The following is a 12026-nucleotide window of genomic DNA, read 5'->3' on the forward strand; positions in this document are numbered from 1 at the left end:
ACCGGCACTCTGGCAACCACCTAGGAGTGTAGCATGAAAAGGAAACTCCATTCTAGACTTTGACATTAGTAGAGATAGGAGCCAGGCCTCTGAGCCCGTGGTGAGGCTGTCCGGGAAGCCTACAGGTGAGATTTGCAGGACACAAGCCTGAGCCATCTCATGGAAGTCACGGACAGCTTGTTTGCTGTTGTGTGGTGAGCCTATGATCAACAGAGGGTGAGTCATTTAACCTCCCCTCTTTTCTTTCTTTTTTTTTCTTCACCTGTTAGCTCTGGGATTCAGGAGAATTGGTTTATTGAGTTTTTCTACATGAACAATTGTGTTATCTATAAATATGAACAATATTAATTTTTCCTTCCAGCTGCTGTAAGTTTTATTTTGGTTTCTTGCTTTTTTATTTTTAATTGTTTTATTTTAATTAGAAAGAAGATTATTTTACATGTCAATCCCAGGTCCCTCTCCCTCCCCTGCCCCCCCCAACTAACACCCTACCTATCCCATACACTTTCTGCTCCCCAGGGAGGGTGAGGCCTTCCATAGGGGGTCTCCAGAGTCTGTCATATCCTTTGGGATAGGGCCTAGGCCCACCCCCTTGTGTCTAGGCTCAGGGAGTATCCCTCCTTATGGGATGGGCTCCCAAAGTCCATTCCTATGCTAGGGATAAGTACTGATCTACTACAAGGGGCCCCATAGATTTCTGAGGCGTCCTCACTGACACCCACATTCAGGAGATCTGGATCAGTCCCATGCTGGTTTCCCAGCTATCAGTCTGGGGACCAAGAGCTCTCCCTTCCTCCCCTCTTTTCTTACCTGCAGTACTGGTGACGATGCCTCTTCCATAGTGAAGACATATGAGGCAGCACAGTGGGAATGTCTTAGTTTGCACCCAACACACAGAAGGTACTCCTTAACATTCGGGATGAACACTGGGGCACACGGTTCATGGGGAAGAGCTCACAGCCAGAATCGTGGAGTAAGGGCAATGAGACTGCTATAGATTTTCCGGACAGTACGAAGTTATCCTTATGTCCTTCCCAGCCAACACCACTACCCTTGGCAGCCCCTCTCTGACTCCTTTGCCCTACAGACAGCTGCTCTTGGCTTTGAGTATGTGAAGTCTTGTGGACTTTTCCTCTTTCCCATAACACATATGAGTTAGTGATACCAAAGGTGTTCCTTGTTCAGTGTTGCATAGTATTCCACGATATGGCCCTCAAATCCCCCCCCCCATCCCACCTTGAGCAGACCTGTGGGCAGCTCAGTTCGGGAGTCTTACTACTGTGCATCCTGAGTGGATATGTGCTTTTGATGTCCCTCACCTGCAGCAAGTGCTCTTAACTTTTCTGTATTGCTTGACTGCGTCATCTGCTTACACACCCTGCACACAGGCATATTCTGGTTGTTATTGGGATTACACTGACAATAAATCAAAGTCTGGGAAATGTACTTGTTAGTCATAGAATTGTTCAGTCTAGGAATCCTGTGATTTTGCCTTTTTCTCTCTCGTTTCTGAGAACTGCTTTGTGCTTCTCTGGGTGGGGCTCTTGTGTGCATTTTTTCTGATTTGCTCCTGTCTATCTGCTGTGCTGTGATGGATATTTGCTCACCCTGGTCTTGGGTGTGGAGTCTGGTGGAACTTCTGAGTCACAGAATGGGCATCTGTTGGCTCTTGCAGACACTGCCAAGCAGCTCTCTAAAGTGGATCCACTAACTTACACACCCACCAGCAGTGAGGGGGACTTCCACTCTGTGCACAGGTTTGTCGGCACTTGGTGCTGTCAGCTTTTTAATTTTAGCCAAGCTAGTGGGTGGGACGTGGCATCCCATTTTAGTTTTGCTTTGCACATCCCTGACTGCTGACAAAATTGGACATTCTCTCGTCTTTTTTATATGTGTGTGTTCAAGCACCTGTGTGTCGGGGCGGGGGGGAGGGGGTGCACATGGAATTAAGGGGACAACTTCAGGGGTATGTTACCCACCTCATTTGAGGCAGGGTCTCCTGGGGGCCCGTGGGGTTCACCAAATAGGATAGACTATCTGGCCAACAGGATTGCCCGCCTCTGCCTCCTCAGGACTGGGATTACAAGTAGGCATCACCACATCCTAGATTTTATGTAGGTCCTGGGGATCAAACTCAGGTCCCTACGCTTGCACAGCAAGCAGTCTTACCAAGCTAGCACCACCCATTCTCTCCTACCTTTTTGGTTTGTTTTGTTTTGGGCCTCTTTTGTTATTGACTTTTGGGTCTTTCACCCACTTTTCTTTCTTTTTTTTTTTCAACTTTGTTTTATTTGAATTAGAAACAGGATTGTTTTACATGACAATCCCAGTTCCCTTCTCCCACCCGTCCTCCCCTACCAACCCCCCCAACTAAAACCCTACCTATCACATATCCTTTCTGCTCCCCCTGGATGGTGAGGCCTTCCATAGGGTGTCATCAGTGTCTATTGTATCCTTTGGGATAGGGCCTAGGCCCACTCCCCTGTGTCTTGGCTCAGGGAGTATTCCTCTATGTGGAATGGGCTCCCGAAGTCCACACCTATGCTAGGGATAAGTACTTAACTTCTACAGGAAGTAGATTTCTGAGGTTTCCTCACAGAAACCCATGTTCCTGGGGTCTGGATCAGTCCCATGCTGGTATTCCAGCTATCAGTCTGGGGAGCAAGAGTTCCCTGATGTTCAGGTCAGCTGTTTCTGTGTGTTTCACCAGCCTGGTCTGGACCCCTGTGCTCTTCACTCGTCCTTCTCTGTATCTGGGTTCCAATTAAGTTCTTTCACCCACTTTTCTACTGGAGTCCCTGCCTGGCTGTTGTTGACTTTTTGTTTGGTTTGGTTTGGTTTGGTTTTTGATTTTTGCTGGCTAGCTGGTGGCCCAGAGATAGAAATCCCCTCTGTGTTTTCCCTGAGAAGCTTTTGAGAAGTCTACGTGAGACTTTTCTCTTCCCCCACTCTGTGACTTACTTCTCTTGGTGTCTTTTGATAGATAGAAATTCTTCATTTTAATGCAGTCCTGCTCAATAGATGTTCAGCGCTGTGTCTTGTCTAAGCATTTTGCCCTTCCTCACCCAGTTAGGCTGTTAAGCCTTCTGCCTTATCCTTTAGTTTTGTTCTGAATCATGTTAAATATCAGATGTGCATGAAAATGAATGTATGTATATCTAAAGTAAAAATCAATATTTGCTTTGTTTTCCATATGACAAGTAATTGATCGGGACCGTTTAGTGAAAGGACCATTGCTGTCCTCCTCTCAAGCCATGCTGCATAGCTTCCGTCATGAATCTAGTGCCTGCACAGTGTGGCCCATCTCTGTACTGTCCACTGTCTTCTATGGTCTGTCTGTCTTTATACCATTGTCATGCCATCTTGATCACTAAAGTTGTAAAACAAAGCCTGGTATCTATGGGTATGAGTCTGCAGTCTCTAATCTTCTAGAGTATTCTTGGCCAGATGTTGGTTTTCACTTGTGTGGACTCGCCTATATGCATGTCTTTCCAGCATTTATGTTCCTTTTAGAGCCATTCTCTTCTGCCTGAAGACTCTTTATTTTAAATTCTTTAATTTCTACTCATATGTACATATCCATCCCCCCCCATTCCCTCGCCCTCCCATCCACCCATGTTCCCCACCAACCCCCCCCAACCACCCCAACTCCTCCCTAGGGATAGTGAGGTCCTCCACGGGGGTCCTTCAAAGTCCATCATATCATTTGGGGGCGGGCCTAGGCCTTCCTTGCTGTATCTGGGCTGCAATAGTATCCCTCCATAGGCAGTGGGCTCCCAAAGTCCATTTGTGCTCTAGGGTTAAAGACTGGCTCCGCTGTCAGAGGTCCCACAGACTGTCTTGGCTTCCTAGCTGGCACCCACATTCAGAGGGCTTGGTTTGGTTCAAAGCTGTTTCCCCAGCTTTATGACTAGGGTCTCCATGCTATCAGTAGGTCAGGTCCACTGTTGCTGTGGGTTTCTCCAGCCCCATCTTGGCTCCTTTGCTCATCCCTCCTCCCTCTCCACAATTGGATTCCAGTAGTATGGTTCAGTGCTTAGCTGTGGGTGCCTGTTTCTGCTTCAAACTGCTACTGGATGAAGGCTCTAGGAATGATAAACAAGGTAGACATCAATCTCATTATAGGGGAAGGGCATCAATGGCATCCTCTCCACTACTGCCTGGCTTTTTAGTTGGGGTCATCCCTACTAAGGGTGAATCCCCTAACATTTCCCCTGTGCCAGACCTCTCTCCAAACCTGTACTGTCTCCCTCTATCAAGGCATCTCCTTTCTTGCCCTCCTCTACTCCTCCCCTGTCTCAATCCTCTTGTTCTCCTCCCCCTCCCCTTCTTCCCTTCCTACCTCCTTCCTCTCCCCACCTCCCACTTTGGTCAGGGGTTCTTGTCCCCATCCCCTTCTTTGAGGGACTATGCTATCTTCTCTTGGGTCCTCCTTGCTTCCTAGCTCCTCTCTGCCTGAAGATTCTTTCCTGATCATTCTTTAGCTATCATCTACCAGGCACATTCTCCCCACTCCTAGCTGTGCTGAATGTCCTGTTTCACATTTAACTCAGAGGGTTTTCTTAGCAAGGGGCAGCCTCTAGTTCATTTGTTTTTCCTCCCAGCTTCAAGATGTCACTGACTCCTGGCTTCCACCATGTCTGTTCAACCAGCTAGCACACATTGGTCTTTTAACAGTGTGCTTTGGTCAGGTGATTGTGCATTCATGTGCATGTGTGTGCTTTTCTTTATTAGACTCCACAGGGCTTCAGAGGACTTCATGACTCCATGAGCTGGAGTGTTGGGAAGGAAATTCCAGGTCTCTACATTTCTGCTTCCTTCTCTCTTCCTTACCTTTCAAGACAACGATTATACCCATGATACGTACTTCTACTCTGTTCCATGCATTTCTCTGTGCTGCTTATTTTCTGTCCTTTCCTCGCCATGCCCCTGAACACTAACTACTGGTCTATGTCATTTCACCTGTCTGCTTCTGCTGGTCAAACCCACTGCTTCCCCCACCCATCAAATCTTTTACTTTGGTGGGTTGTATTTTTATCTTTAGAATTTCTGTTTTTCTCCTGTTTACATTTCTTCTTTTATAGCTTTCAGTTCCTTGGTGATGTTTTACATCTTCTCATCTACTTATTTGAATACAGAAGCCTTTCGAGTTTTAAAGTCCAAGCCTCATAACTTCATGATTTGGGTTTCTTATGGGATTATTTCTTTTTTTATCATTTTTTATTTGAATTAGAAACAAGATTGATTTACATGACAATCCCAGTTGAGGGATTATTTCTAATACCCTCTCCTTTTCTATAATATCCCCAGTCATAACTGATAGACTTTAGTGACATGTGATGCATACGAGAGATTGCTACCAATCCGGACACTGCAGTCATCCACTTCAGTGAGAAAAAAAAAAAAAAAAACTTTATTTTTAACACAGTCGGGGTGGAGATGTTTCCAGGATTGGCTTTGGCTTTGCAAGCCCTAGTCTGTTTAAGCTTATCCTTACTCCCAGTGGTCAGCCCTTCAGCATTCTCATCGGAAACCCTGAGGTGTTGACTGACCCTGACTCTAAATAGGTCCCATCCCTTCTCCTGGTGCTTTTGCCTTGTTTTGTGGCCTCTTGCTTTATGCAGCTTAGCTGTAAAACATTTCAAGTGAAAATGTCTCTTGTCATGTCAGCCTCATGATTCACATCTCCATGCCCAGGCAGCCCTGAAATGCAGCCTCTGGCTTCCCACAGGGGATGGCCAAAAGGCCTTGCCCAATGCTTCCTGATCTAGCCTTAGCTGGACAACTTCCTGCTCACAAACCTGCCAGCGCCTCAGTAAGAAGGTCTGTGACCATCTCAAAGCATCTCTCCATGGAATGTAGTCCTTAGGGTCCCAGCTGGCCAGACTGCTTGCCATTCCTTCTCTTCCTTCCTTTCTTCATTCCTTTCTATCTTTATATCTTCTCATCTATTTATTTGAATACAGAAGCCTTTCAAGTTTTAAAGTCCAAGCCTCATAACTTCATGACTTAGGTTTCTTATGGGATTATTTCTAATACCCCCTCCTTTTCTATAATACCCGCAGTCATAACTGATAGACTTCAGTGACATGTGATGCAAGTGAGAGAGCGCTTCGTTTCTTTCTTCCTCCCTCCCTTCCTTCCTGTCTGTCTGTCTTTATTTATTCATTTCTTGGCTGTGCTGCTCAGCCTAACCTTGAACTCATGACTTTCCTGCCTCAGCCTCCTGCACGCTAGGATCCCAGACATGTGCCACCACCCTTGACCCTGCTTGCTTTCTGATGTCTGAAGAGAAGCTGTTCTTTGTTTTAAGAAGCTATCTTTGTATTGGCTGTTGTTCTCTGTTCTTCGCTGTCAAACTGGTCTGACAGGAGTTTTTCATCACAGTCACAGAAGTCCAAACTAAAACTATTTAGCTTGGCAGGAGAATGTCACTGAGGGAAGGGATGTCCCTGTCCTTTGCTCTATGAGGAGCTGCAAGGTGTGAGAAGGAGCAGGCATGTTTCCAATGGCTCAGCAGGGTCATGGAGCTTACTGAAGAAGAGTTACCGGAAGACAGATGCCACCTTTGAACCCAGAGTAACCTCAGCTAGGAAGGGACTCAGAAAATACTGGGAACTTTCTGTTGAGAGGTCCCAAGAATAGTTGTGGAGGGCCTTCAAAGCTGAGATTTTAAAACTGCACACATCTAACTGGACTCCCTCCCTGACAAGGAAACACAGGCAGTCCTGGAATTCACATTTAACAAGCCACCCCAGGGACCAACTTCACTGGAGTGTAGGAACCAGTGTAGGAAGTACACCAATGAAGCCCTGTGAACCAAACATCCCCCAAGGGAAGGTGGGCATCAGAGCATGAAAGAGGGTGTGTCCTTGTCCCTTCTCTTCTGTCTGCAAGGCTTGATTCTCCCATGAAGCACAATGCATGGCAAAAGCAACTCAAGGAAGGAAGCAGGGTTTCTGAGGCTCACAGTTTAGGGTCAGTTCATCACAGCAGGGAAGCCATGGTAACAAGAGTTTAAGGCAACCATTCATGTTGCATCTGCAGCCAGGAAGCAGAGAGAGATGATCCTCCTTTTTATTCATTCCAGGACTCCAGCCCATGGCATGAGTTTATAAGGACTTCCCACCCTTATAAACATGGGTGGGCCTGCATCCTGTTAAGCAGATGATCCATATTAACCATGCCAGCATGGTTCTGCTGGAATCGCAAACTCACAGCATTGAGCCACCTGTTAGCTTTGCAAGCCCATGCTGGCTAGCCTGGGAGCTCAACCACTCTTTATAACACATTTTCAGAGGGAAAATATGTCCCACACCCCAAAATCTGCCTCTCAAAACACTGAAATCCAGCCTGTGATTAAGGGGAACCATCTATGCCAAGTTATTTCTCAGAAACTTCTAGTACCTTGTGATAACCATAACTTCTAGAGGAACAATAGCCAGGACTCCTTGTCAGTTTAACACCAGAGGGCAGCTTTAGGGGAGCTAGTCCTTGTCTCTGGCAATGATGAGAACTTGTCCTCTGGATGGCCTGGCATCACCTGGGAGGAATGGTAAATGGCCTGGGATGTGATGCAGTAGGAAAGAGGCAAGCCCTACATCCAGTCCTTTCCCAAACCTCTGCTCACAGAAACACAGTGGACAGCCAGACCCTTTGTCCACATGGCCATGCTCCTGCTCCTCATCCCCACAACAACAACAAAAGTAGAAAAGTAAAGTAGAAAAAAATAGAGATTTCTAAGTGACTCATGTAAAAAGTAGACAGAGAGGCCTGTATTAGTCCCAAGGCCAAGTCAAATAAGCTGTATGATCTCAGTCCTTTTATGGTCATTATACACAGGTGCACAGACACACATGCATAAACACACACACTCTCTCTCTCTCATTATGTCAAGAAAGTTAAAATATGCAGGCAATGAGCTGCTGTGGTGGCCATCCTGGGCCTGTTCACCTCAGGCCTCCATCCCACCCTGCAGTAGTCACTATTTCGTTGCTGTGACCACACACCTGACAAGAAGGAACTTAAGGAAGGGAGATCTATTTTGTCTGACAGTTTGAGGGGATACAGTCCATCATGGTGGGGAAGCATGGCAGCCAGAGTGGTTTGCGGCTGTGGCGGTGGGAGCCTGTGGTCTTGCTTGTTCATATCTTGGCTGCCCACCAGGAAACACAGAAAGAGGCTTGAACTGGAAGTGGGCAAAGCGATAACCCACAAAGCCCACCCTCTAGCCATTCACTTCCTACAGAGAAGCCCCACTTCCCACAGTTCCCCACAGTCTCCCAAAACAGAGCTGCCATCTAGGGACCAAGTGTCAAAGTATGTGAGCAAAGTATGTGAGCCAATGGGGGATATTTTCCATCTGAACTATAACAGCCCCTGACTTTTACAGGATCTCAGACAGCTTAGGGTGCTATCTAAAATACCACCTGACTGCACCGTTGGGTAGAGTAAATGGAATTCTAGATGGTTGCTACCATGGTCTTGATGCATGTGGGTTAAAACAGGAGGGCACTGTCAGTAAGTCATAGAACCTTTGGGAGTTGGAACCTAGTGGGAAATCCTTAGGTCACTGGAGACCTGCCCTGGAAGGGAATTATGGGACACAGTCCCTTTCTTCTTTCTTCTTGCTCCCTGGTTCATGAGGTTAGTTTCTTTGTTGACCACACCTCCTCTACCTGATGAGGTTAGTGACTTTGTTGACCACACCCCCTCTACCTGATGAGGTTAGTGACTTTGTTGACCACACCCCCTCTACCTGATGAGCTACCTCACCACAGAACAAAAGTGAGGCCTGCCAATCACCAACTGAAACTTCCAAACTGAACCAAAAGAAACTTTTTCTTTTCTTAAGGTTATGAACTCAGATACCATGTTATAGTCACAGAAAGCAGACTGACATAGGCACCCCTCCTTCTGGTGCCTTGTGTGCATCAGAGAACACTTGTAGGGAGGGATATTCAAGAAGATAGAAGTGAGAGGGTCTCATCCCTCTTATGCTTGCAAGTTCCAGGACTGCCAGGGCTATACAGAGAAACCCTGCCTGAAGAAACAAAATGATGATGACGATGATGATAATAATAGGAATACTCATCTAGGTAGCTTTTACATATTTTAAAAATATTGAAGAGCTAAATTAACAACCAGAAATAGAGTCTTAGTTTTTCTTTCAGCTGCTGTGACAGAATATCCTGACAAAAGCCACTTAGAGGAAAAGGGTGTATCTTGACTCAGAGTTCCAGGCCACAGTCCATCATAGTGGGGCGGGGGTTCATAGCGGCTTGAGGCAGCTGCCAGGAGAAGAAAGCAATGAATGTATGCTCAGCTCAAGCTCTCCATTTTATAAACAGACCAGGAGTGCTCCCACCCCAGCTAAGACGGTGGTTCTCCCACACCCTCCCAGGCATGCCTAGAGGTCCATTTGGCAATGATTCTAGATTTTGTCAAGTTGAATGTAACACTAACCATCATGTAGACCCAAATCACATTTAAATATTTTTTTAAATCTGTGAATGATAGCCCAGGCCCATAGTCCTAGCTACTTTCAGAGGATGAATCGGAGACTTGCAAATTCAAGGCCTGGGAGTGTGGAGGGATGGAGTGGTGGAGGTATTTCTGTGGTATAATGCCTGCCATTCTGTGCCTGAAGATCAATACTCAGCAAATATGCCTATGGTACAGGCACAAACACACACACACACACACACACACACACAGACAGAGACAGAGACAGAGACAGAGAGAACCAAGTAATAAAAAACTGGAAAAAGAGCAAGATGATTTAAAACAATTGACTGAAAGATCAGGCCATCACAGCAGCAATGTAGTGTAAAGAAGAAATTTAACTCAGAAGTAAAAACAACTTTTAGTCAATATCCGAAAGGAGCTCATTCTACTAGAAAGAAAAATTCGAAGTAAAAGAATATAATATGTTTTCCTGACAAACTGACAATATTTTTTTTATTAAAACACCTATTACTGAGGATGCTGGGAAACAGGTGCCTTCATACACAGTGGCATGGTACCTTTCAGTATCAGGGAGCATCATTTATCCCGTGGTGCTTGCATAGGTGTGTCCCTGAATTTATCCCGTGGTGTGTGCATAGGTGTGCCCCTGCATTTATCCTGTGGTGTGTGCATAGGTGTGTCCCTGCATTTATCCCTCAGTGTGTGCATAGGTGTGTCCCGAATTTATCCCTCAGTGTGTGCATAGGTGTGTCCCTGCATTTATCCCGTGGTGTTTGCATAGGTGTGTCCCTGCATTTATCCCATGGTGTGTGCATAGGTGTGTCCCTGCATTTATCCCCATGGTGTTTGCATAGGTGTGTCCCTGCATTTATCCCCGTGGTGTGTGCATAGGTGTGTCCCTGCATTTATCCCCGTGGTGTGTGCATAGGTGTGTCCCTGCATTTATCCCCGTGGTGTGTGCATAGGTGTGTCTCTGCATTTATCCCCATGGTGTGTACATAGGTGTGTTCCTACATTTAGCTCTGTGGTGTATACATAGGTGTGTCCCTGCATTTAGCAGACTGCGCAGCTGAGTGTGTGTATCATGTGATTCTGGGGACCACTCAGTGACTGAAGCACACTATATCCTGACCCTTGAGCGCCAATGCAAAAACAGAGGCCAACCAACAGGCCACACAGGAGTGGTAAGTGCTAGAAAGAATAGCTCATGAGGGCTGTTCCAGTGACATGACGCTATGGCTATGTAGCACTCTGAGTTGGGGGAGTTTTCCAATGGACATAACCAGTGCAAAAGCCCTGGGGTACAAGGAAACTCCATATGATCTAGGCACCTGGAAGGCTAGAAGATGAGAGAACGCCTCATGCTGGGTAGCTCCCCAGGAGGCGTGCACTCGGCCAGGGAGGGTGCTGGCCCTTTGTAGCCATGCCTGGACACAAGTCAGGACACACAGGGATGTGAGGTGATTCACTGTGTGGGGCGTGGATGCAAAAGATAAGTTGGCCCAAAGGCCTGGTCTTCCAGGAACTAAAGTCAGTTCTGCTTGGGTTTGGGGAGACAAATAGGGAAGTGGTGGCTGGAGATCAGTGACAGGTAGGGACATCCTAGGTTTCCAGAAGAGCCTGAGACTAGAGGGAAGACTATGGTCTCATTGCTGGACATGCTTCACTGGAACAAACAGAAATCCTGCAGGGCCACAGCTGGAGGCGCCTGGTCTGAGGTCCTGCACACCTGTCTGGGTGACTCTACCAGAGACCCTACTTCTTGGCGTGGTGGGCTCCATGCATGTAAAACCCCTTGATCTTTGATTGTGCAGATCCACCTTCCGTGCGTACTGTCCACGGACAGTTGTGCAAGCTTCCAATGACATCATGACCAGAGAGCAGCAACAGGATGGGGGCCCGTCTGATTTCACACACATACTCACACACTCATACCAACTTCTGCATCTCTCAGCCCCTCAGGCTGTACAGGATGGTGGGGTGAGTTGACCAGGGCCCTTCAGTTTCTGTGTGGTTTGACCCCTCTGAGGGTTGTCCCAGACAGCTGTGATAACATTTCCCACTGAGGAGGTTGCAAGGAATTTGATAAAAAGAGCAACTTCAGGACTTTGTGGCCAATCAAGATGCTTATGTCACCAATGAATTCTTTTATAGAATTCAGCAAGGATCTGTGGTCCAGTGGCAATCTACTCACAAACCCTGTGGAGCTTTGAAGGGTAGAAGGCACAGATTTACTTGCCTGAATCTGCCTCAAGGCCTGTGTTCCTAGAGGGCCTTACAGGGTCCTGCAGGGCTTAGAATCCACAGGGCTATGAATACAGAGCTAGAACCTTCTAGAATCTCAACCAAGCATATCCATCCTTCACCCAGCCAACGACAGCTATGAATGCAGCCAACACAGAATCAGTCAGAAGCTTAAAACAGTGAGGGGTTGTGTGATATTTTTTTTTGTGACTCAATCACATGGATCTGCATTTATGAACTTTGTAGATGGAAGTATCATATCAGAAGCTAAAATATTGGACACATCTCCTAGCCCATGCTCTGAGTTCCTTGCC

The 12026-nt window shown here is 46.7% G+C and overlaps 1 protein-coding gene across 1 annotated transcript in view; it reads left to right on the forward strand.

Annotated features, from left to right (window-relative positions):
* Gabbr2 (gamma-aminobutyric acid type B receptor subunit 2) overlaps positions 1–12026 on the forward strand; it is a 344902-nt gene that overhangs the window by 199338 nt on the left and 133538 nt on the right.

This window comes from Cricetulus griseus, chromosome 2 (assembly GCF_003668045.3).
Source record: "Cricetulus griseus strain 17A/GY chromosome 2, alternate assembly CriGri-PICRH-1.0, whole genome shotgun sequence".
NCBI lineage: Eukaryota > Metazoa > Chordata > Mammalia > Rodentia > Cricetidae > Cricetulus > Cricetulus griseus.